The sequence below is a fragment of the Squalius cephalus genome (assembly GCF_949319135.1).
Source record: "Squalius cephalus genome assembly, chromosome: 9".
In the NCBI taxonomy this organism is placed as follows: Eukaryota; Metazoa; Chordata; class Actinopteri; order Cypriniformes; family Leuciscidae; genus Squalius; species Squalius cephalus.
The window spans coordinates 17,866,820-17,889,652 of record NC_137130.1 but is presented as its reverse complement, the minus strand read 5'-3'; the positions used below and the strand labels follow the sequence as shown (position 1 = coordinate 17,889,652).

Here is a 22,833-nt window from a genome sequence, read left to right as displayed (position 1 = left end):
ACATGCAAACTTTAGATGAATTTAATTTTGTAGATGTGTTCAATTTCTATTTCTGAGGATTCCGCAATGAAACCAGCAATATTTAGAAACAAATGAGACACTACACACACATCAGTTAGTCTCAGAGACTGAACCCTTTAGGACATCTATTGTGATTAAACCTCAAAAACTCATCTCATGCAGTTCAGAGCTCATTTTATTGCACTTATCCATCTCTCCAAGCACCTTCCTTTCCATTCCCTGCTGCCCCGCTGTCTGGAAGAGTCCTAACTGAGTGTTAAAATATTAACAGACTGTGGCTCATTAAAATGCTGTTGTGTGTTTCACTCATAGACCTTTTGTTCAGCAGGACACCAGCAGCAACACCACCAGACCTCCAAGCCCACTGCTGCTGCATCCTCTGCCCAGCGAGGGGCCTTCACCTCAGGCACGGACAGCAGCGTACATCCCCCCTGAAGCCTGGACAGAGAAAAGGAGGGAATAAAGATGGATGGATGAGTCTAAGCCTGTGTATGTGTCCATAATGTATTCTGATCCCTTCCCCCATTTTCTCTCCTTTCCTTCCCTCATTTCACTCTCTCTCTTTCCCGTCGGTGATCCCCTGTGCTCTAAGTGTATCCCATCTCTCCAGGAGTCGTTGATATGGGGATTAACTCTAAAGTGTCAATCAATTCTGTTTTTCGACCTCTCTTTCTTTCAGCGCACAAGTATTTAATTGACACAGAGAGCCAGTCAGTGTTTTGAGTCTGTTTCATCCCTGCACTCTGCTCCAGGTCATGGGATTTAGAGATGGAGAGAGGGTGAAGAAAGAATTAAAAGTGAACCGAGAGGAGAGGATTTTTAAGTGCAATTTTCTTGTGCACTGTAATGCTAGAAATGCATGTGGAAACTCCATTTTGATTGGCCAACTCTTCTAAAAACCTGTTTGTGATGAATGACTGAAGATTTAAAGCTGAAGTGAGCAAGTTTTTGGATGTTAAAAGAATTTCTCCTATCCCTGCTTAATGTGTAGAGACAACTGTAAGAAGGCAACTGGTAGGCTGATTTCCCAAGAGAGTGTAAATAGAGTATGGTGGCACAGAAATTACACACTTCAGCTTTAAGAATATTTTTAGCGGTAAAGAATGGTTCAAGGTTAGTGATATTAAATATAGAAGACCATTATTGTGATGGGGCAATAGTAATACACTAAATCTAGGGAAATTGTAAAGTTTAAAAATAAAATTTTAAAAACACCAAAAAAAAAAAAAAAAAAACATGGTGAGAAATCAACAGTAATAATATTATGAATTAATACATTGATATTATTACTTTACAACTGCCATAAAACCATTTAAAAAAAAGGAAAAATAGATGGAAAATTCCACAAAAATATTTAGCACAACTGTTTTCAATATTGATGATAATAATAAATGTTTCTTGAGAACCAAATCAGCATATTAGAATGATTTCTGAAAGATCATGTGACACTGAAGACTGGAGTAATGATGCTGGAAATTCAGCTTTGCCATCAGGAATAAATTACACTTTAAAATATAAAATGTAAACTTATATTTTAAGTTGTAATGATATTTCACAGTGTAACTGTTTTACTGTATTTTTGATCAAATAAAATTCAGCTTAAGTGAGCATTCAATCTTACCAACCCCAAACTATTAAACAATAGTGCATATATTCACTCAAATTTATTTTAAAATTATGTTTTTGTCATACTTAGCTAACTTTTTTAGGAGAGAAGTTAAACTCCCACACACAGCATAAAACAAGGAGTGGAGTGTAAGCTCAGTCAGCTCTATACTAATTCATTTAATCAATGACAAGCACTCTCCTCTATCTCTCCGTCTGTCCTTCTATTCTTTTCCTCCTCCATTTCACACCTGGAAACCCTTTCCCTCTCTCTCACCTGCTAACAGGAGTTATTTCAGGTTCATTAATCTCTGTGACCTCCTGAGGAGATGTCGTAAACACACAGATGTGTGTCACCTGGCAGCAATGCGTGAGTTGGCTTTTCTGTGTCCACACACACACACACACACACACACACACACACACACACACACACACAATAGTGTGTCTAGTTTACTATCTTTGCGGGGACTCTCCATAGAAGTAATGTTTTTTATATTGTACAAACTGTATATTGTATTCCCTTATATCTTTTCCTCATGGGGAACAAAATTTCCCAACAAGGATTTCAGATTTTGCCATCCTTGTGGGGACATTTTGTCCCCATAACGTAGGGTTTACCAGGACCACACACATTAGAACAAACCTCTAAGACAAAGCAGGACTCTTAAGTCCTGTTTACACCACTGATTCAGGCAATCCATTCAAAATGAGACAATACTAAATGCAGATGTAAACAAGGTCCAGTATACTGAGATTCCTCCACATCTGGAGGCAGTCAGAAGCATTTTTGATCATGTTATGCTTGCAGTTTGATAAGGACTGGTTATTCTTCTGTCAATCAAAAAATAAACTATAACAAAACTTTCAGGCGTTCATGCAGCTTTAAAAAAAAACTAACAACAGCTGATTATGTTGTGTTTAAGGCAATTACAGAATGCAGCAAGCTTATTAAAAATATACACTCACCTAAAGGATTATTAGGAACACCTGTTCAATTTCTCATTAATGCAATTATCTAATCAACCAATCACATGGCAGTTGCTTCAATGCATTTAGGGGTGTGGTCCTGGTCAAGACAATCTCCTGAACTCCAAACTGAATGTCAGAATGGGAAAGAAAGGTGATTTAAGCAATTGAGCGTGGCATGGTTGTTGGTGCCAGACGGGCCGGTCTGAGTATTTCACAATCTGCTTAGTTACTGGGATTTTCACGCACAACCATTTCTAGGGTTTACAAAGAATGGTGTGAAAAGGGAAAAACATCCAGTATGCGGCAGTCCTGTGGGCAAAAATGCCTCGTTGATGCAAGAGGTCAGAGGAGAATGGGTCGACTGATTCAAGCTGATAGAAGAGCAACTTTGACTGAAATAACCACTCGTTACAACCGCGGTATGCAGCAAAGCATTTGTGAAGCCACAACACGCACAACCTTGAGGCGGATGGGCTACAACAGCAGAAGACCCCACCGGGTACCACTCATCTCCACTACAAATAGGAAAAAGAGGCTACAATTTGCACGAGCTCACCAAAATTGGACAGTTGAAGACTGGAAAAATGTTGCCTGGTCTGATGAGTCTCGATTTCTGTTGAGACATTCAGATGGTAGAGTCAGAAATTGGTGTAAACAGAATGAGAACATGGATCCATCATGCCTTGTTACCACTGTGCAGGCTGGTGGTGGTGGTGTAATGGTGTGGGGGATGTTTTCTTGGCACACTGTAGGCCCCTTAGTGCCAATTGGGCATCGTTTAAATGCCACGGCCTACCTGAGCATTGTTTCTGACCATGTCCATCCCTTTATGACCACCATGTACCCATCCTCTGATGGCTACTTCCAGATGTGCATCCCACAAATCTCCATCTACTACAAGATGCTATCCTATCAATATGGGCCAACATTTCTAAAGAATGCTTTCAGCACCTTGTTGAATCAATGCCACGTAAAATTAAGGCAGTTCTGAAGGCGAAAGGGGGTCAAACACAGTATTAGTATGGTGTTCCTAATAATCCTTTAGGTGAGTGTATAAATTCAATAAAATAAGATTTAGCGAGACAAATATTTATTGTAATATTTAAAAAACTTTTTTGGTGGTTATGTGAATGTAAAGGGAACATTCCATTTGATCATTTTGCAAACATTTATGGGAACAATACTTTTGAATGTTCTCTGAATGTTCTGAAACAAGTAGGTTATAACTCCATGAAGGTTATAACGCTGCCTATATAGGCAGCAAACAGCAAGGAAGTTCACTAGGATTTGGAGCACATGCGGATAATGTCTTCCAGGATTCCCTTGTGGCTAAATCTGTTGTTGTTTAGATGCATTAATGTCTTAACGGCGTAGTGTTAAACAGCCACGTACAACGGTTAACACAACAAGCTTTAATAGAAGCCAATCTCCCTACACACACAACAAGACATTGTTAACACCTCAAGGCTGAGGATGTCTATCGATATAAAGTAAAACATCCAGACAGTCTTTTGACATGTTTTATAGCTGGGCCAAAGAAAACATTTACCCAACAAATACCTCCAAACCTTAAACTGTGAGCACCAAAACAGCAGCCTGTTCTCATGTAACCCGTTTCAGAGTGGATGATTCCGGTAGATTATGAAATCTGTGAACTTTTTCCCACTAGAACAATAGTGAGCGGCATGGCGGAGTGGACATCAGCTCAAGCTCTCAGCAGCAAAATGTGGCTGACCTGAAGAAAGCACAACAGCACAGTGAGAACCAGACATGCTTTCACCTCACACCCGGGCAAATAAACATGATCTGGCAAGAAAAACAAGGAAGATAAAGCACAGAACGAGTGAATGCCGTGAACATAAAGCGTTTGTTTGTGCCTATCAAACATTGTGTGTTTGTCTGAGGGTAATCTGGACACCACGTGTCTTTTTGTGTGTGTGTAGCGCGGTAGACAGCAGGACCGGACGTTTGCATAGCGATCTTCATGAACGTTATTTCAGGTCATTGGGTAAGATTAATGTCACGTCAACATCACCGCATTGGCATTAATTTGCAAGACCCTGGTAGTTTTGCAAACTGAGAAGCCCTTTGGGGTCGTTCATGTTATCCACACAGTCCATTAACTATGACCTGTTATACCATATTACACATCCGATTTTTCTAAACCGAAGATTAGAGGATAAACTGAACCCATAGGGAACTGTATGTCAGAAAAGGTCAGTGAGCTCAGCGTGTGTGTTTGTGCTTGTTTGTGAGAAAGGAAGAGACTCAGACAGAAAGAGTGTGATCAGGCATGAGAGAGTATGCCAAGTGTCACAATTAGAGGATCAAACTGAACTCTATCAGATGACCTCAGAGGTCAAAGGTTAACGTGGATGTTCAGTAGTGTGTGCGTGTGTTTGAACAGGCACAAAGAGAGAGAAGATGAGGAAGACATAACTTTGGTTCTAAAATTTAGGGAGCTGCCTACAAGATATAAAACAAGATATTAAAGACATCACAGATGTTCTCCCAACACAAAAGCTGTTCAAAAAGGTTGACAATAACATTTAACTGCCTTTTAAGAGATAACTTTCACCAAGGCAGCATCATATCCTTCCTTCAAGGAAAAGGTAATCCCACTGCAACAAGTTAAGTAAAATAATGTATTGCATGGTTGGAAAAAAAAAGTGTAAATATAAATATGTAAGCATAATCTGATTATCCAAAATATTTAATAATCAAGCACACAAGACTTTGGGTGTATATATCTTTATATATATATATCTGTATATATATATATATCTTTTAAATTAAATAGGGATGCAATAAATTATTTTACTTAACTTGTTGCAGTGGGATTACCTTTTCCTTGAATGAAGGATATGATGCTGCCTTGGTAAAAGTTATCTTAAAAGGCAGTTTAATGTTATTGTCAACCTTTTTGAACAGCTTTTGTGTTGGGAGAACATCTGTGATGTCTTTAATATCTTGTTTTATATCTTGTAGGCAGCTCCCTAAATTTTAGAACCAAAGTTATGTCTTCCTCATCTTCTCTCTCTTTGTGCCTGTTCAAACACACGCACACGTTTGACCAAGGGAAAAAAGCTTCTGGGGGGGGGGTGTTTGGCTCGAGGTCATTGTGCAAAGGACCCTAGGTTGAAATTACTCCGAACCATCCCTTTAAGAGCACTCACAGAGCATTTTAACATATTTTACCATGATTAACTACATTTTGAAGAATTCCTCAAATTTACCTCAAAAAACGTACATAATTTTGATTAAATATAGGCCTGTTTTTGAGGTTCTATTTCAGTTAGGATGCTTAGAACCTTAGAAGGTAGTTTCAAGTAGATAGAAGACAGCGAGGCAGCTCAGTTCAGAGTTAGAGAGAGAGTGAGAGAGAGAGATGGAAGTGGTGATACAACTTTTGGAACTGCTCTCCAAATTAGTATGAAACAGGATTTTCTGCTTAGAATCTCATTCTTAACAGAACCCTCATATTTCCTCAATCTGATGAATCAGTCTTAATCAAAAAGGCTGTTTTGTGTTGCTGGTTTCCCCAAGTGCTGATTGAAATCTGTAACGGTGCTGTTGTGCTTTGAAAAACAGATGATCTCGCCATGATTAGGTTTGGTCTGTTATGTTAGAGGGCAGAGCTTAACCTGTGGATGTTACCACTCAGCAATCAAACCTTGATCTCGCTTTTCTCTCTGTTTTTTTTTTTTCACTTTTTCTCCCAGGCCAATGTCTGAACAGAATGAAACCACAGTTCTCAATTTCAGATCTGTTTAGGATAGCCACTGGCAGTCGGCACACCAATGGAGAGATCTGTTCTTCCTGTGTTCTCTGTGAATAATCATAACCATCCATCTCACTTATAGAGTCAACGTGACTGGAGGAGAAACGGAGGAGAGGAACAGAAATACACATTTGTGAGAGTGTAGATCTCAACTTTCAATTCTCTGGAGTTATGCTGCAACAAACTGACAAATAAGGCACTTAACATTTGTGCCACTTTTGTGCATATAGTATTTCAGTGTTCCTATCACTAAACAACACCTTTGCACCAAAACAGATTTTGTGAGCGTGTTAGCATTACCTAATGTGCATAATCCAGTTAGTGAAGCAGGCGCTAAAACAATGCAGACAGTGCAGGCAATTAAATGCAAATCAAGCTTAGTGAACTTCCCCTGATGTATCAGATTAAAAAAAAAAAAAAAACTCTAATTACTGTTCTTGATAATGATAAATCCTTATTAAACAAAATGCAAAGCTGTAACCTTTGGTGAGAAACCTTAGGCTACATCTTAAAAGTATGCCAAATAAATGCCAAAACTGGAAATGAACAAAGTTTCAGGATTTTGACCAAATAAAACAAATGAAACCATTGTATTAAACTAGAATCACAACTCTCTATTACAGTAATGTCTGTAGAAAAATTAAAATCATATAACTTTGAATCCCTGCATGGTGTCTTGGGCTGGGCAGGATATGCTGGTTCCATTTTGATGATGTTATAAATTGTGACATCCACAACTGCCCCATTAAAAAGAACTGACAACAGCACTGGCAATGTCACTCGCTGTAATTAGTGCATGTGTGTTTGTGGGTTAAGGATTTGGTGGAGTTTGTGGAAGCCATTGTAACCTCCAGATGTTTCCCAACCCAACCAGAGAAAGAGAAATAAGAAGGGCAATAAATCTCCGCAGTAAAATAGTGAGTGTCCATTTGCACTAGTTTGGGCACTGTGTGTGTGGGTTGTAAGGTGAAAACACACACAAACACATTTTACGTTCCTGTAAAAGCTATTTGCAGTGCTGTGTTACAGCAGTTTTGTGACTTTTAGATGGTAATAAAATGTTTTTCACTGTTCAGCCAAAGATGAATGAGAGAGTTATACAGAGAGGGAGGAATATTGGATCTTATCAACCTTTCTTAAGTTCTCAGTTTGTTAGTCTAATAGTCTCAGTTATTTAAAAAATTGCATTGTATTTTAACTTAACATTACCAAATACTACTCTTCATCTGTTTATATGGTAAGTGTAATTATGGTCTTCAGTAGATACTGCTTTGCATAATTTAGGTTTAATCAACTCAACTATGTCTAATTTGTATGAAAATTCAATCCATCTGATAAGTAACTATTTATGTTCAAATATAGGCTATATAAGCTGCTTGTGCGTTTTCTGGCAGAGCCCATAAATATGCTATTGTCCTTCTAATGCCATCTGATGATGCATATTTCACCTCTTTTGTTTAGATTCCTGGATGTAATGGTGCGGCGAGAGATAATTAGGTATGTACGTGGTTCTGCTCGGCTGAGTCGGTTTGTCCAAAACACATCCTTTATCATGTTAGTGAGAGCGCTCTTCCGTTGAGTAGCTGGACATTCCACTCTAATGAAATACTCTGCGCCCTTTAAGAAGATATTAAAGTTTATGGTCATAATAATCCGTGAGAAAGCAGGAGGGCAAATTTCATTTTGGTAGCACTTTTTAAGTCTGTGTGTATAATACATTGCAAAGCTATATAAGTATATTTAAAGGGATAGTTCACTCAAAAGTAAAAATTCTCTAATTTATTCACCCTCACATCATTCCAAATTTGTATGACTTTCTTCTGTGAAACACACCAAAAACAAAGATATTTTGGTGCATATTTCAACTTTTGTGTCTATAAAATAAAAGTCACTATAGGGCTTAATTGTGTTTTTAATTTAATTTAATTTTAATTATATTTAATTTTTTTTTATTATTTAATTTAAATTTAATTTATAACTTTATTCAATTTTAAATTTAATTTTATTCATGTCATTATTTACTTTTATTTAATTTTGTAATTATCCCCTTAAAGCATTGGCACACATTCACAATGCCATTTAATACACCTCATAATCAGTAGCATGCTCTCATACATGATTTTAATAAATTTTTAAAGGAATGTTAAAGCATTAAAACGCCTGATAAACAACAGTGATATCATGTGTTTACAGGTTTTATACGTTTAAAAAGTGTAGTGTCTCCGCATGCAAGGTTTCTATAGTGTAACAGGACCCGAGACGTTGTCTAATCCATCATTACTCCTAAATCCAAAAACAGGCTGGCCCATCGGAGGCCTCGCAGAAGTGATTTGTAGCAATATTATTTCAAACATAAATCATTTGTGGCGAGAGGCGAGCTGAAGACAAGGGTTTATAATTTGTAACGTTCAGCATTTTTCCCGTGGTTTTTAAAAGCATTGGGCTTCCACTTGTATATCTTTGCCTGGCCAGCAATATCCCCTACGTAATTTAAAAACAACAGCGTCTGAGAGCCGCCGGCCAGACAGGATCAGCAAGTCAAACAAAGCCTTGAGCCCCCAGTGCCCCCTCGAACCTGCTCTTATTCAAACAGCCATTAGCATTTCCGCAGTGGTAATGACTGGAGCTGAGAAAACACCACGGAAAAACTCACGGCTCACTTCCCACACAGTCACACACGCTTACTTAACTCTCTATATAGGGACATACCAGTGACTTCTATAGATTTTTTTTTTTGCCATATTTATGAGAACACTAAATAAAAGACATTATTTAGTATACCATTTTCAATTTTTATGATGTTCCCAAAACTGTTCCTTCAGATATAGCTGACTTTTTTTTAGCAGATGTGTCCTCAAAGCACACCATAAAAAAAATGTCTTAATAAAGCATCTGCTAAATGAATAAACGTAAAAGGCAAAGTTAGAAACACACCCACACTAATATACATCCTCTCTTGCGTTCTCAAGGGTAATGCTTTCTGTTCACTGACAGTGTTCTTAGAGTTCATTAAGCTTTTGGAAAAGGAACGGGATATTACCATTTGATTTAGAAACGGACATGGCGAATCCGCTCAATACAAACTCTAATGACTAAGATTGACCGCCCCAATAATCCTCTGAAATGAACTGTTATATTTGAGATTTGCTATGGCACAGCTCCAGCGTACAATATAAAAATAAAAAAAAAGTTGTAAATAAAACAGATTATTGGTGTATGTTTTACAAGAAAATACTATTTCAGTCTTTCTACTTCAATGTTTCAATGTGCTCTCTTTTGTAAGAATTTACTAGCGATTTCTAGGTGAAAAACTCTCCAGACCAGTTTAGACCTGCTGCAGTTTAAAAAACCGACAACAGGTGTCACTGCTAATTTAGGTCCCTTAACCCAAAGCAGGGTTGACACTTAAGTTCACAGAACACACATTTTAACATTTTAATGCCAAGATTGCCTGCTGTGGGCGTATTGATGTTTGATGTGGCATCCTCAGACACACTGTTAAGGGTTATTATCGTATTGGCTATTATACAGGAGTTTAACTTTAACGCATGCAGAAACAGAAAACAGTGTCCGGCACCCTGTAAGATACAAATACACATTTCTTGATCAACCATCAACAGGCATCTCCTTGATCAGCCATTTGTTGTTGAGCTGTCTTTCAGATTTCACTTTTCAATTATTACAGTGTCTGTTTTCACACTTAAGACTTGCAGAGGTGATTGATGTACAGTAGAGTGTGGGAAACTAATCAAAAGGTCACAGCCGTGTGTCTCTGTGTTGTGAACTTTTAAGTCCTCCTACCTTAATGAATATATCCACCTCATTGTCTATTGCCTATTCATAGACAAGTGCCTTCTAAAGCAGCATAACGGAAATGAAACCTCATAAAAATGATTCACATGTTGCTAAACTAATGACATGATAACAAATACATACTAATAAAAACAAACCATCAGCATCATCTCGGCTATCGGTAAATATTATAGGTTTTTCTTTTAAAGATTTATCGCGTCAGTCGATACTGGATATTTAATTGTGCATGCTTATTTCTACTACTTTTCTACTTAGATTATGTTTCTCATCATCTAACACTGACTTAAAGTTAATCTTTAAAAGCATTAATAATTTAATAACACTATAAAATGTAATATTTAGCAAATCTCAAAATGAATAGGCCTATCCATTTTCATACTGTACATTATAATTCTAAAATGCCTAAATTCCCTTAAATAATTTGTAATGTTAAATAATTTCACTCATGTTCAAGTTGGTCACATGAATTTGTGTACTGACCAACAGAAAGATGCTTGTTTTGAAAGTGGCTTTCAATATAGCAAGACGCACATAAATCATGGTTATACACACAGTGAACTCAAACTGACACTTTGTAAAGACGGAATGAAACGTTGCATGGACATATGCTCAAAGGAATCAATAGGAACATGAGCGCTCGACTAATGGCTCATATGTACATGATTAGAGAAATGTAATACTGTCTCAAGGGTTTCATGCCTTGAGTACATGAATGAAATGGAGAGTGTTAATGGTGTGAGATGCATGTGTGTGAGGTGTGCTAGTGATATACTCACAAGCAGCATATATAACAGCATAAAGGGGAAGACCGTAGAGGACAGATGGTGCATTCACTCACACACACACTGGTGGCAGACAGGTCTAGGGCTACAGATGGTGACATCACAGTGGGGGTGTGAATGACAGAAGCCTTGCAATGAAGGAAAGTGGAAGAGGGCAGCGTTTTGAGAACCATGTTCATATTTGAATCTGTTACTATATTTGTGTGCTGACTCATACTGGTTAATAAAACTAGTTCAACATGGAAGTGTCAAGCCAGGCTGGAATGTTATTTTGTTATTTATGGATGGATTTTGCTAGTCAAGCTTCAACTGAAAAACAATTTCACCGTATAATGCATGTAAATGACTTTACTTTTGTTAAATGTCTAATACTGAATCATAAATGAATTACCAAAGGATCTTTCACCATCATATATTGATAAATGGGTGTTCTCAGTGACTTTTGTGTGTGACACTTGTGCTGCAGCTGTAGCACAAACATCCAGCTTGGCCATTACATGAACAAAGTACTTTTTTTATTATTTCACAATGTTACTGTTTTATTGTATTTTAGATCAAATAAATGCAGCCATGGTCAGCATGACACTTTTTCCAAAAACGTTAAAGAAAATCTTACCGACACTAACACACACTTATAATCTTACAGACACTTTTTTCTGTCAAACAAACTAACAATTCTTTCCATATTTTACATTTCATTTAATAGCTTCTTAATTCAACTGAAATCATATTATGCATTCAATTACACATTGTGTTATATATACTTGGACACACAGATGAAGATTGTTGCTCTACACAAAAAGTACAAGTGTTGTCATGTCATGCATTTCCATGCAGATTTGCAGGTTTTGGTCAATATTACGTGGGTGTCATTGTCTGTTCTGACTTCACTGTCAGTTCTCAGGTCCCTCCTTTTGTATAACTTCCTTTAAACCACAAAGGACGGGCTATTTTAGCACACACCGACCTTCCTGAATCACATATAACACTGCTTGACCCTCCCAACACAGGCTGACAAAAACACATTTGGGGATTCTGTCCAGTTTTCACTATCATAACACTTTCAAAACAATGCACAGCACATCAAAATTTGACCAACTCCTAATATCATAATTTAGAAATATAGAAATCTGCATAAATGAACTGATGTGAGACCTAGGCCATGCAGCAAACAAATGCTGCTATAAAATATATGCAAAATGTGAATTTCTGTTAGAGCTGACTGTGATACAGTGTGATATGTGTCTTTGTGATTATCCAAAGTTTTGGAGACTGCACTTGCAGCCCATAGCTTTGGCATATCTTTTTAAGACAGGACAGTGACTCTGGAGTGATGGTGGGTGATGTAATGGGTGGGGAGGATATACCGTGTGACGTGTGTGTGCTGGATGGACAGTACGTTTGTATTCTTTTTCCCACAGCATTCTAAATCTGTGACTATTGTTCTGCGTGTGTTTGTGTGTGAGAGAGAGTGTTGCCGTCTCAGGCGATGTAATTGTGTGTTCGCTTGTTTCTGTCTCTTGTTTGTTGTGCATGCTATTATCATCACATCACATCACACCTCTGTCTTTCTCTCAAACTGTGATTCTCCATTTGTCTTTCTGGCTTGCATCCAGTAATTAAATAAGCACATGGACCGTATGATGGTCACACAAAATGACAGAAGACTCTTTTCCTTCCAGTAATTTTTCCCAACTCTCTATTCTATGTACAAGAGATTCCCACCATGAGACACAAAGCAGCTGTAAACAATAGCAAAAATGAAACAATAGATGAGTGTGTGTGTGTGTGTGTGTGTGTGTGTGTGTGTGTGTGTGTGTGTGTGTGTGTGTGTGTGTGTGTGTGTGTGTGTGTGTGTGTGTGTGTGTGTGTGTGTGTGTGTGTGTGTGTGTGTGTGTGTGTGTGTGTGTAGCAGTCATACAAGTTCTTTGGATTGATTGCTGGAGGAACCTTTGAATGTGTTAGGTAGATCTATCTTATGAAGTTTTAAGTAGAAGCATACAATTTTACATGCATAAGTCACCTAGGCGTCTATTCTGTTTTTATGTTTTCATCTGAAAAAAGTAACAGAACTTTTTGGGGTATGTAATGAAACAAAAACAACCTTTTTAAGATGTTCATCAGATGTTTATAATAACACTTTTCTAAATGATGCACCCTTTAACAGACATCGTAGCACATGTGCTTACTTGGAACGATGCATAAAATGGGGAAGGTATACAAAAATATTCCTGCAAAAAATAAAAATAAAGTCTGTTATGCAATTGTGTCTCAGTATTTAAAAATGTTTAATAATGAAAATAAAAGCCACCTTTGTGCAGGGGCTTTCCTTGTGACGTTCGAGCAGAAAGCCCGGAATTGCTGCCACAACGTAAACACGCACAACTGGTTCAGTGCTTAACAAGAACTCATTAAATAGTACTGACACATCCATTTTACACTGGACAGTTTCCTCAGGTCAGTAAAGTTCAGCAAGACTGCAGCTTAACAGTCGCAAATCTTCTAACACAAATCAAATTGATTAAAAATTTGACAGTCTGTTTCCGAAATAAAGATCTCAAACAACAAACAATTTACTACAGTGCTTGTGAGGTTCCTCAAACATTACATTTTTAATAATCTTTGTCAACATTTTCTGCAATTAATTCAACTTGAACTGCCTGAATGTAATGTTTAGTCTTAGGGGTGCAATTCAAAAACACGTTATGTTTGAACGACCCCTTAATGTTCAAAATGTAACTGGTAATGAAGTCAATGTGATATTTGCATACCAAATTGCAGAAATAATCTCTTTATTGGAATTATTTGTTATTGCATATTTATTTCTTACATCTATTTAGCCTGTTATAGCCAGGGGTGCATTAAAGGAGAATTCCGGTCAATTTTAACATTGAGCTCATTTTTTTGTACATTTGGAGTGCTGTCAGTACAGAGAACATTGACAAAAATCGGTGTTGCCTACACCGAGTTATCCTCTTTTTAAAATTTGCACCCTGTTGACTTCAATGGGGCAAGTTTTAAACCTGCTTTTAGCCTCTTAACATCCTTGATGTGTCATTACAAGTGCACAGGTCATGTGAGTGATTCCTTCGGAGTGAACGCGGGTCAATCTGACTGCAGTAGATGTGAAAGATATGAATAAAAATTATATTTATTTAGCCAGCGCTCATACCTGTATTTACATCCTGTTTTCGGTCAAAGTCCATAGTAATCGATTGTCGAGTTCACGCGCATTGGTTTAGTACCTATGATCATGCGCGTGAACTCGACAAACGATTACTAGGCATTATCGGTAGGCAACACCGATTTTTGTCGTTGTTCTCTGTATTGACAGCACTCCAAATTAGGCTTGTTGCGATAGTCGGTGTTACCGGTGATACACGGTGTTTAACCCACCTACCGGTCATAGCACTTGACCACCGGCACCGTCCCCATCGTGTTGAAGTTTTAGCCTATAGTAATAAAGCACTTAATTCAGTTAGTGACTACGTGCCTTCGTAATTTAGCGTAAGCGGAACGAGCGCCGCAGTAAAGCAGCAGGTGTCCGATTTCATTTATCATTTGAGGAGAGTGAGGCGAGCTAACTGGCAAAGGATGGCGGAAGATCTGGTTTCAAAGAGAAATGCAAACGTGAGTATAATTTTTATATTAGTTTTTTTTTTGCACTTAAGTGTCCAGTGATTATTCGGGTAGGCTACCTTATTTAACGAAGTTTTTGATGTTCGTTCGTTTCATATTCGATGGTTGTGCGGTGTTGTTGTTTTTTTTTTTTTGCTGAAAAAGGCAGGCAGTTTATTTAACGAATAGTGATTTTTTTAATATAATTTCTTGTTTGATACTTGCACGATGTGTGCAGTGGTTCGTTTTGTTAATAAATGCACTTTAAAGGTGTTTCATAAGTGCCTTTGTTTAGTTTTTACATGGTGTGTTAAGTTATTATTCATTTTGCAATAAAGATGTGTGTAATACAAGCGAGTGTCTTATTGTTTTGTGTATTTTTATTAAGAATAAAATAAATTAACCCATGATTAATTCAAACAAATGCTACTGAATTGCCGCTAATTAAAGTGAAAATAAATTGAGACGTGTGCACGTCCGCATTTTCGGCCACCCGAAATCCCCGACACGCAACCCCGGTGACACCGGGATTACCGGTTTTTTTACACGCCGATTAACCGGTGGAAAAAATCCGTCACCGCAACAGCCCTACTTCCAAATTTACAAAAAAATTAGCTCAATGTTAAAATTGAACGGAGTTCTCCTTTAAAGCACGGGCTTCCATGGGCTGAAGCCCAGGGGCCTACACTGGGAAGAGGCTTACTGTCTGCACGAAAATTATATATATTTTTTAATAATTCTTTGCATATATGGGAGTTTGCAGCAGTGACAACAGCATTCTATAAATGAACTCATGCCCATAAATTTTCTAATTTAAAATGGCCAATAACATTTTCGGTAAAGCCCCGCTGTGTGAACGGGACCCGGACTGGACAACTATAGTTTTCTGTTACGTCATTCAGTGCAAGAGTGCGGGTTGAGTCACTGTGTTCCATTGGTGCCGCTTTAAAGTCTTGGGTCCAATTTTAATTTCTGGATGTTTTAATAATTAAACTTTAAAAGGCTATGATTTAATTAGCACTGCATGTTTCAAAATAAAGACGCAGTGCTGTTGTGCATTCTACGTGCTTGCGTCTATAGAGCAGTTTGCAATCACCAAATTGCCCACATTTATGCCAAGTTATTGTTTTGATATACTGCTGATAGATAACAAACATTTTGTATAATTTATGGTGTTTGTATCATGAAGCGGTACCAGTAAACGCGCATTTCGTCCAGTAAGGTTTTGATGGCATTTTCTTTTCATATTACCTCCATATAATGCCTATAAGTAGTGTTTATAAAAGCATTTATGCTTTGTTTGCGTAACCGCTATAAGTCTGCTGTTCCACATGCGCCACCTACTGGCAAAGAGTGAATTTGAATATTCACCTATATTTGTCTTATATTTTTACGCAGCATACATAGTGTTGTAAATGTTAAATGTTATCGACGATAAATTTCAACAGGAAAGCTTTTTTTTTTTTTTTTTTTATCTGGGGTAGAGGGCCTACTGTAATGCTGTAGCCCAGGGTCCTTTAGTTATCTTAAGGTGTCCCTGGTTATAGCTGGCTTTATACTGCAAAATGCTATGTTAGATTATTTATTTTTTTGGGCTCAGCCAACAGAAAACAGAACATTTTCTTATAGGAAACAGCAATCAAGTAGGCTATATTATTTAGTCTTATTTTAATCAACTAACATGCCACAATATAGATATTGTACAACTTAATCGCACACTACCCTTTCAGTCTGTCCTCAAGGCCCTCATGTTGAATATATGTGTGTGAATGAGTGTCAGTGTGTTGCCATTTCTGTACTTTGCATATCTTATCAACTTTGACTGGTGGCAACAGATGGCAGAGATCACCTGTGATGAGAGTGTGTGAGAGTGTGTGACAGGCAGATGGGGAACGTGAGCAACTGACTGAGCTACACACAACACAGGAATGTCATCTATTGATGATAATCATAATTATCATTAATTATTTTTTTAAGAAAATGCAGGGTTTGAGGGTGTTAAGTTACTGAGGGCAACAGGGGATCCTGATAAATTCAACACACACAAAAACTCATCTATAATTTGTGTTTGAATTTGTCTAATCTCTATTGTTGTTGTTGTCAGATGGGTCTCATTTTAGCATGGCACATTAGGTTGAACAGGTGTAGATGTAGTATGTGTGCGTAGCACTGGAAGAGATAAAACTGTTATCTGCTGCAGATACATGGGAACGAGGGGTGGGAGCATCCTACGCAAATGAGCCCAGTTTAGGGAGGAGAGAGTGACTGAGGGTCACATTCGGGTCAACATCAAGTCACTATTACCACCCACTTCTAGTTTAGATTGATGTGTTTGTCCATGCATGTGTGTGTATCTGTGGTAGGGCTGGAATGCTAGAGTTGTATATGTAGGTTCGCAAGAAAGAAATAAACACACACACACACACACCCACACACACACACACACCGGCAGCAGCTGTCTCACCCCATGAATTGCCACCTACATACTGAAGGTCTGGAAGGTCAGAGGTGCTCACACACTCAAACTACTCAAAAATATCAGCCAAAGTATCTCACTTCTTATACACCAAACTCGAATCCCTAAACACAAGCTGTCTTCACCAAATGCCTCTGTTGCTTTCTATTTTGACCTGCTGCACTTGGCTAATAAGCATATCAAAATCAAGTTTTCAGAGTATGTACAAAGAAAAAAGTACTTCTTGACCGTTGAAGTATGTTCTTAAGGTCTGCAGTACGGAGCCCAGCAATTCATTGCTTCACTTTATTTAGTTAAATCATGGTTATATAGTACTAATTTATTCCCTTGTTTGAATTTAGTTAAATTGTAGCCAATTTAACTAAAACGAGGTAAGTTTTAGGAACAAGTCCTTAATTTGAGTTCAATATATCTTGTTGTCCCCCTGTGTGTCATGTGCAGGGCTCCGTAATGCATTATAGTAGGACAAATACATTCCCAGACATACTACATCCATCATGTTGGCACTGTCCTTTGACCTGTATGTTCTTTAAGCTATGATGTATGATCAAAATCTGTGAAAATAATTCACTTGGTCGCTGTTAAATCGTACACTTGAAAGAGACACTCAGCTCACAGTTTTACACCCTTTTTTTTTGCTTTTCAGCTTTTCGAATCTGTCAGCTCTTCAGTTCATGTGGTCTTACAGGATAGAAATGTGTCCACTATTGCACTCTTCAGAATGATTGCTGTATTAAATATCTTTAATGAATCTTTTTATAGATGTATTACTTATGGCTGCTCTGCTGTTTGTGAGCGTGTATAATACAGAGTTGGTGTCAGAGCGGTGGGTTAAAGGGCATCCTTTAAAGTGATCAAAAGAGTGTGGCGGAGAGTGTCAGCGCTAAGCAGCTCCGTGTCACTGTGAGGTGATAGAAGGTGAAACTTCTCACTCCTCCATTTAGAATGTAAGTGTCACATTGACTCTCAGCCTTAATAGAGCTGTCAATCACACCTGACCCCAGCGGTCAATAACTAGACCACGGCATGAGCGGCTCACTCAGGGACCAGTTGAGCTTGCATACATAGACACATACAGCAGAGTTAAGTTTTGACAATTAGTTTTTTTTTTTTTTTTTTTAATCATGTAAAACATTAGAAAGATTCATTTATGTTCAAAATAATGATAGGATAAATTCTTGTTTAATTAATTATTTTCGCCATGTACTTCAGCCCTTATTGTCTACTGAAACACAAACACACAACCACACACATTTACTTTGCTAAATGGGGACATTCCATAGACTTCTATTGGATTTTATATAAAGCTAGCTAGCTACTTTCCTCATTTTTACAATTAAGTTATTCATTTATTTTTATACCATTTTTACAAATGAGGACATCCCCAAAAGGAGGATTTGGGAGAGTTTGTCAGATTTAGCTTCCCCAAAATATGGTATAGGCATTTAAACACACACACGATTGCGTGTGAATTAATTCTACCGGACAGCATCTCTCTACTGATAGTGAAGCTGTGGGTTTTAGTTACTAAGAAATGTATTCTAGAACTTCTCAGTGTTTAAGCTATTTTATTGATAAATCACAGAACAATGTTGACAATAAATTTCTGAGCTACTGAATGTTTTGTGTGCACGCGATCTGCATGTATTGTGCGAGCTACTGTCTGCATGTGTGTGCGTTACAATGCAGCAGCGCATTCGTTTAGAAAGGCGATTAACTTACGTGTAAAATAAGTTGTTTAAAACGTGCATTCACCCAATCCGTTTTGAGCATCCAGATGGTATAATCAAACATATCTTTTTGAACGCTCTCTGGGTATGCATTTATTCGTCATTTTGACTGTTGGAAACAGAGTGTAAAAGTGGACTTCAATGATTTCTTATCCAGTTGCACCATTTATAGGCCATGATCAACTAGTAGTCGTCAAGCTTAAAGCGTCAATGGCAGAGCATTAAAGTCGTCAAGTCGACTAGTCTGTGCAACCCCTAACACACACATATAATTATAGCATATTATTATCCCAGAGAAGATCAAATATGCACATATAGCCTATTGGTACCTTATTTTCATTGAGAGAATGGTTCAAATCAATTTACAAATTTACAATTTAGTTTCAAGTGATACAATAAACCTAAATCTTTCACCATTTTCTTATCAGAACTATAGTATGATCCTCCCTGAGCAAAACCTTCATGCTTTGGAGAAGAAAAAAATGGACAATAAAATGTTTGTGACACTATTACCTCAAGACAACAGCACACATACACCTACAGATACACAGCTTCAAACTGCTTCTCAGATCATAACGATATTCATATGAGTGTTTGACATGAGCGGGCATGCATGTGCAAATGCAAACCCCAGCCCACTTTAAAACCCTGATTCATTGAGCGTCAGTGAGACGGACGAGGTGAGAAACAAAAGGGTGGTTTAGTGACAGTCACACGCACACGCCGCATGAAAAAGGGAGAGGAGACTGAGAAGGCAATGGCAAACTGTGCGCCGGACAGCCGAGGTGATGGATATAATGTATCAATCACATCTAACTGTGATGCAGGGCATCAGTCAAACATGAGGAACTTTCATTGTGCGTGTGTGTTTGTTGTACAAAGAGTGTGGCAGGGTCCTAAGGGGGTCTTTAAGGATGCAGAGAATGAGGCTAACAGGCATTTAAAAAGAGTTTGATATTGCATCACAGTATTCATTGTCCACACCCAGTTTTCCAGTGTCCAGAGTCCTTTACAAACTCTTTTGGCGATGGCTATCTACTTTACAGTATGTATTATCTAATATTTGTAGAAGTACATACATTCAAATAGTTTTCTTGTGGAACACAACTAACGAAGAGTAAGTAAGACTATTTCCGTTTGAAATGCTGCGACTAATGAACATATATGATCTTTCCAGTCATTTGTATAGGAGCCCCTAAAGTGAGGGGAAAAAACAGTGACACTTCCATATGCTCACATGAAAATGTTTGCAAATGCAAGACAAACTTCTGTGGTCATTTGTTACCGTTATCTGGTTTATGTCTACTTTTACCCATGGCAACGCAAAAGTTTTCCCATGCATGTAAGTGCAAACCATGCAAGTTTTTTTGTGCACACTTCCCACACTTACTTCTCGCACTACTTGATTCCTAAAGATTTCAAATAAAAAGATTGCAAATTTTACTTTATGTGGTCTGTACATTTGTGATAAATGGACAAGGACTTTTAGAAATCACTTTAAATCCAACTGGCACACAACAAAATCATTAAAACAAATTTGTGAATCAGATCAATTGATTTGTTTAAACAACTTGAAACAAAAAATCTTTTCCAGGAGTGTAAAACACAATTTCAAAAGCCTTTCATGGCCGTGGAAAGTTCAGGATATATCCAGAACACTATAAATTATCCATGCTTTTCATTGTGTGGTCTGTCGTGAGGATGTTTGTACAGTTCTGTTAATAAATTATTCTGACCATCAAAACATATGTAAGTAATGCATGGAAGCACATGTGTGTGAGCTCACACATACACAAAGGTGACGTCAGCTTTAGAGCCTCTTGTTTCTTTCCTTGCAGAACAGTCTCTCACGCTCGCTCTCTCTCTCATGATTATTCATTCTGTCATTCCAGCTTCCAGTCTCAAGACTCAGTAGCAGGAAATGGCCATTGTTTCTAGATCAGGTAAAGAGAGAATGGGACAGAGAGTGAGATGAGGAGAGGAGGTCTGGAGCCGTGATGGATGTGGCTCTTTTCCTGCAGGGACTTTCTCAGGCTCTTTTTCCTGTGTTGCCAAAGTCTCACTGCCTGCCGTTTTCTTTTCTCAAGGATCTTTTCGTTGAGATTAAACAATTAAAAAAAGGGAAAAGGAAAGAGAGAAGGGTTAAATAACTTGTTTTTTTTTAATAAACAGAGGAATCTAACCTATTCTTCCCTCTTACCAAGAGAAACAAGAGAAGAAACAAGAGAAGGAACAGAGTGAATGAGACAGACCTGTACATTTCATCTGTGTCCACCTTTAAGGTCAATCGAATACTGCAGAAATGACCTTTCACCTCTTTGCTTGGCCTGTCACAGCCTTCCATCCCATATAGCCGTTTATTATGAAAGAGGGTCTTAGAGCTCAATGCTCTTTGACAGAGAGCTCTCTAACTCTCTTCGTTCTACAATGACAGAGGCTTTGGGTCCACGTCTAATGGATTTAATGGATTGGATCCATATTTAAACTTTGAACACTTATGAAGGGAAGTGTGTCACTAGCTGCACCAAACAGAATTGCAATCTGTTTGTTTGAAACATAACAACATTGGCTAAACCACTGAGGGGTTGACTGGGCACTCTGTTTGGCCGAACAATAGAGGATGTGGGGATTGTCTTGTTTGCTGCTGCTAGTAATTGGGGAAGCACTTTAACTAGATTCTTAAATTTTTTATGAAAGTTTGTAGCTCTTGTACATGCAAAACCCATTGCCACAACTCTATGATGTTGTGGGTGGTTATTATGTGGTTGCTAAGATATTCTGAGTGGCTTTGGTGTGTTTCTATGTGGGTCTAAGAGCTCGTCCACAAAAAGCAAAAACGTGAGACGCGGGCAGTGGAATGGGGAAAAAGGCAAGGTCTTGAGATGCGTTTTTTAAAAGTTGAACTGATTTTAACTTGAGCGCTGAGTTTTAGAACGCAGTGTCATGCACGAGACGCTACAATAGACACAAGACGCGAGCGCAACAGTCATACACATCCGTCTAGCACGTGTTTACATTGAAAAACAATGGAAAATAGCGCGTTGGAATGAAAAAACGCGTTCTGTGTGAACGGCCCCTAGGGGTGTTGGAATGGTTGCTTATACTGGCCAAAGATCCCACCTGCAAATCTCTGTCTCTGTACTGAAAACCGTTAATAAAATACATTTAGAAAATAATGTGTACAATTCCATTCAAAAGATTAGTTAATTTAAGTTAAGTTAAGATTCTTATGCTCACTAAGGCTGCATTTATTTGATATAAAATACAGTAAAAAACAGTAATATTGTGAAATATTATTAAAATTTAAAATAACAGTTTTGTATTTTAATATATTTTAAAAATGTAATTCATTCCTGTGATACAAAGCTGAATTTTCAGCAGCCATTACTCAAGTCTTCAGTGTCACATGATCCTTCAGAAATCATTATACTATGCTAATTTGGATCTCAAAAACAATTATTATTATTATGTTGAAAACAGTATTGCTGCTCAATATTTTTTGTGGAAAATTATTCTTTTTTTCAGGATTCTTTTATGAATACATAAGTTCAAAAGAACAATAAATAAATAAATAAATAAATAAATAAATAAATAAATAAATAAATAAATAAATAAATATATATACATGTACATTCGTACACAGTATGCTTTGTATACAGTATATACTTTTATATACAAGCAACATAAAATACATTGCAACTGAAATTTGCTCAAATGAATCAGCACCTAATCGAAGCAAATCAAAATCAGAATTGACTCTCAAAAAAGAGCTTTCAAATTAGAATTAAATCAGTAAATTGATATCTAGCTCGACCCGTAGCCACCCTTCAACCTAAAATGTAAAATGGGACACAATAAGGTCAGATTCCACATTCAACAACTTGTGTGAGACCTCAAGCATAAATCAGATCAGAACACACCATTTGGGGCAGGTCCTAAAACAGGCAAACATAACAGCACGATGTGTATATGTGACAAATTTTAATTCTTAGGGTGAGAAGTTTGTTCAAATCACTAAGTATGAGAAATAAAAAA

The 22,833-nt window shown here is 37.6% G+C and overlaps 1 protein-coding gene across 2 annotated transcripts in view; it reads right to left on the bottom strand.

The window, feature by feature from the left end:
- Positions 1 to 22,833, bottom strand: part of arhgap15 (Rho GTPase activating protein 15) — an 82,699-nt gene that overhangs the window by 54,892 nt on the left and 4,974 nt on the right. The window contains exon 1 of one of the 2 annotated variants that reach the window (XM_079880386.1): positions 336 to 379. The exons of the other annotated variant lie outside the window; for it this stretch is intronic. The gene's annotated coding sequence lies outside the window, so the exon portion shown is untranslated. Of the gene's footprint in view, positions 1 to 335; positions 380 to 22,833 lie in introns of those variants that run through there. 2 annotated transcript variants of the gene reach the window in all.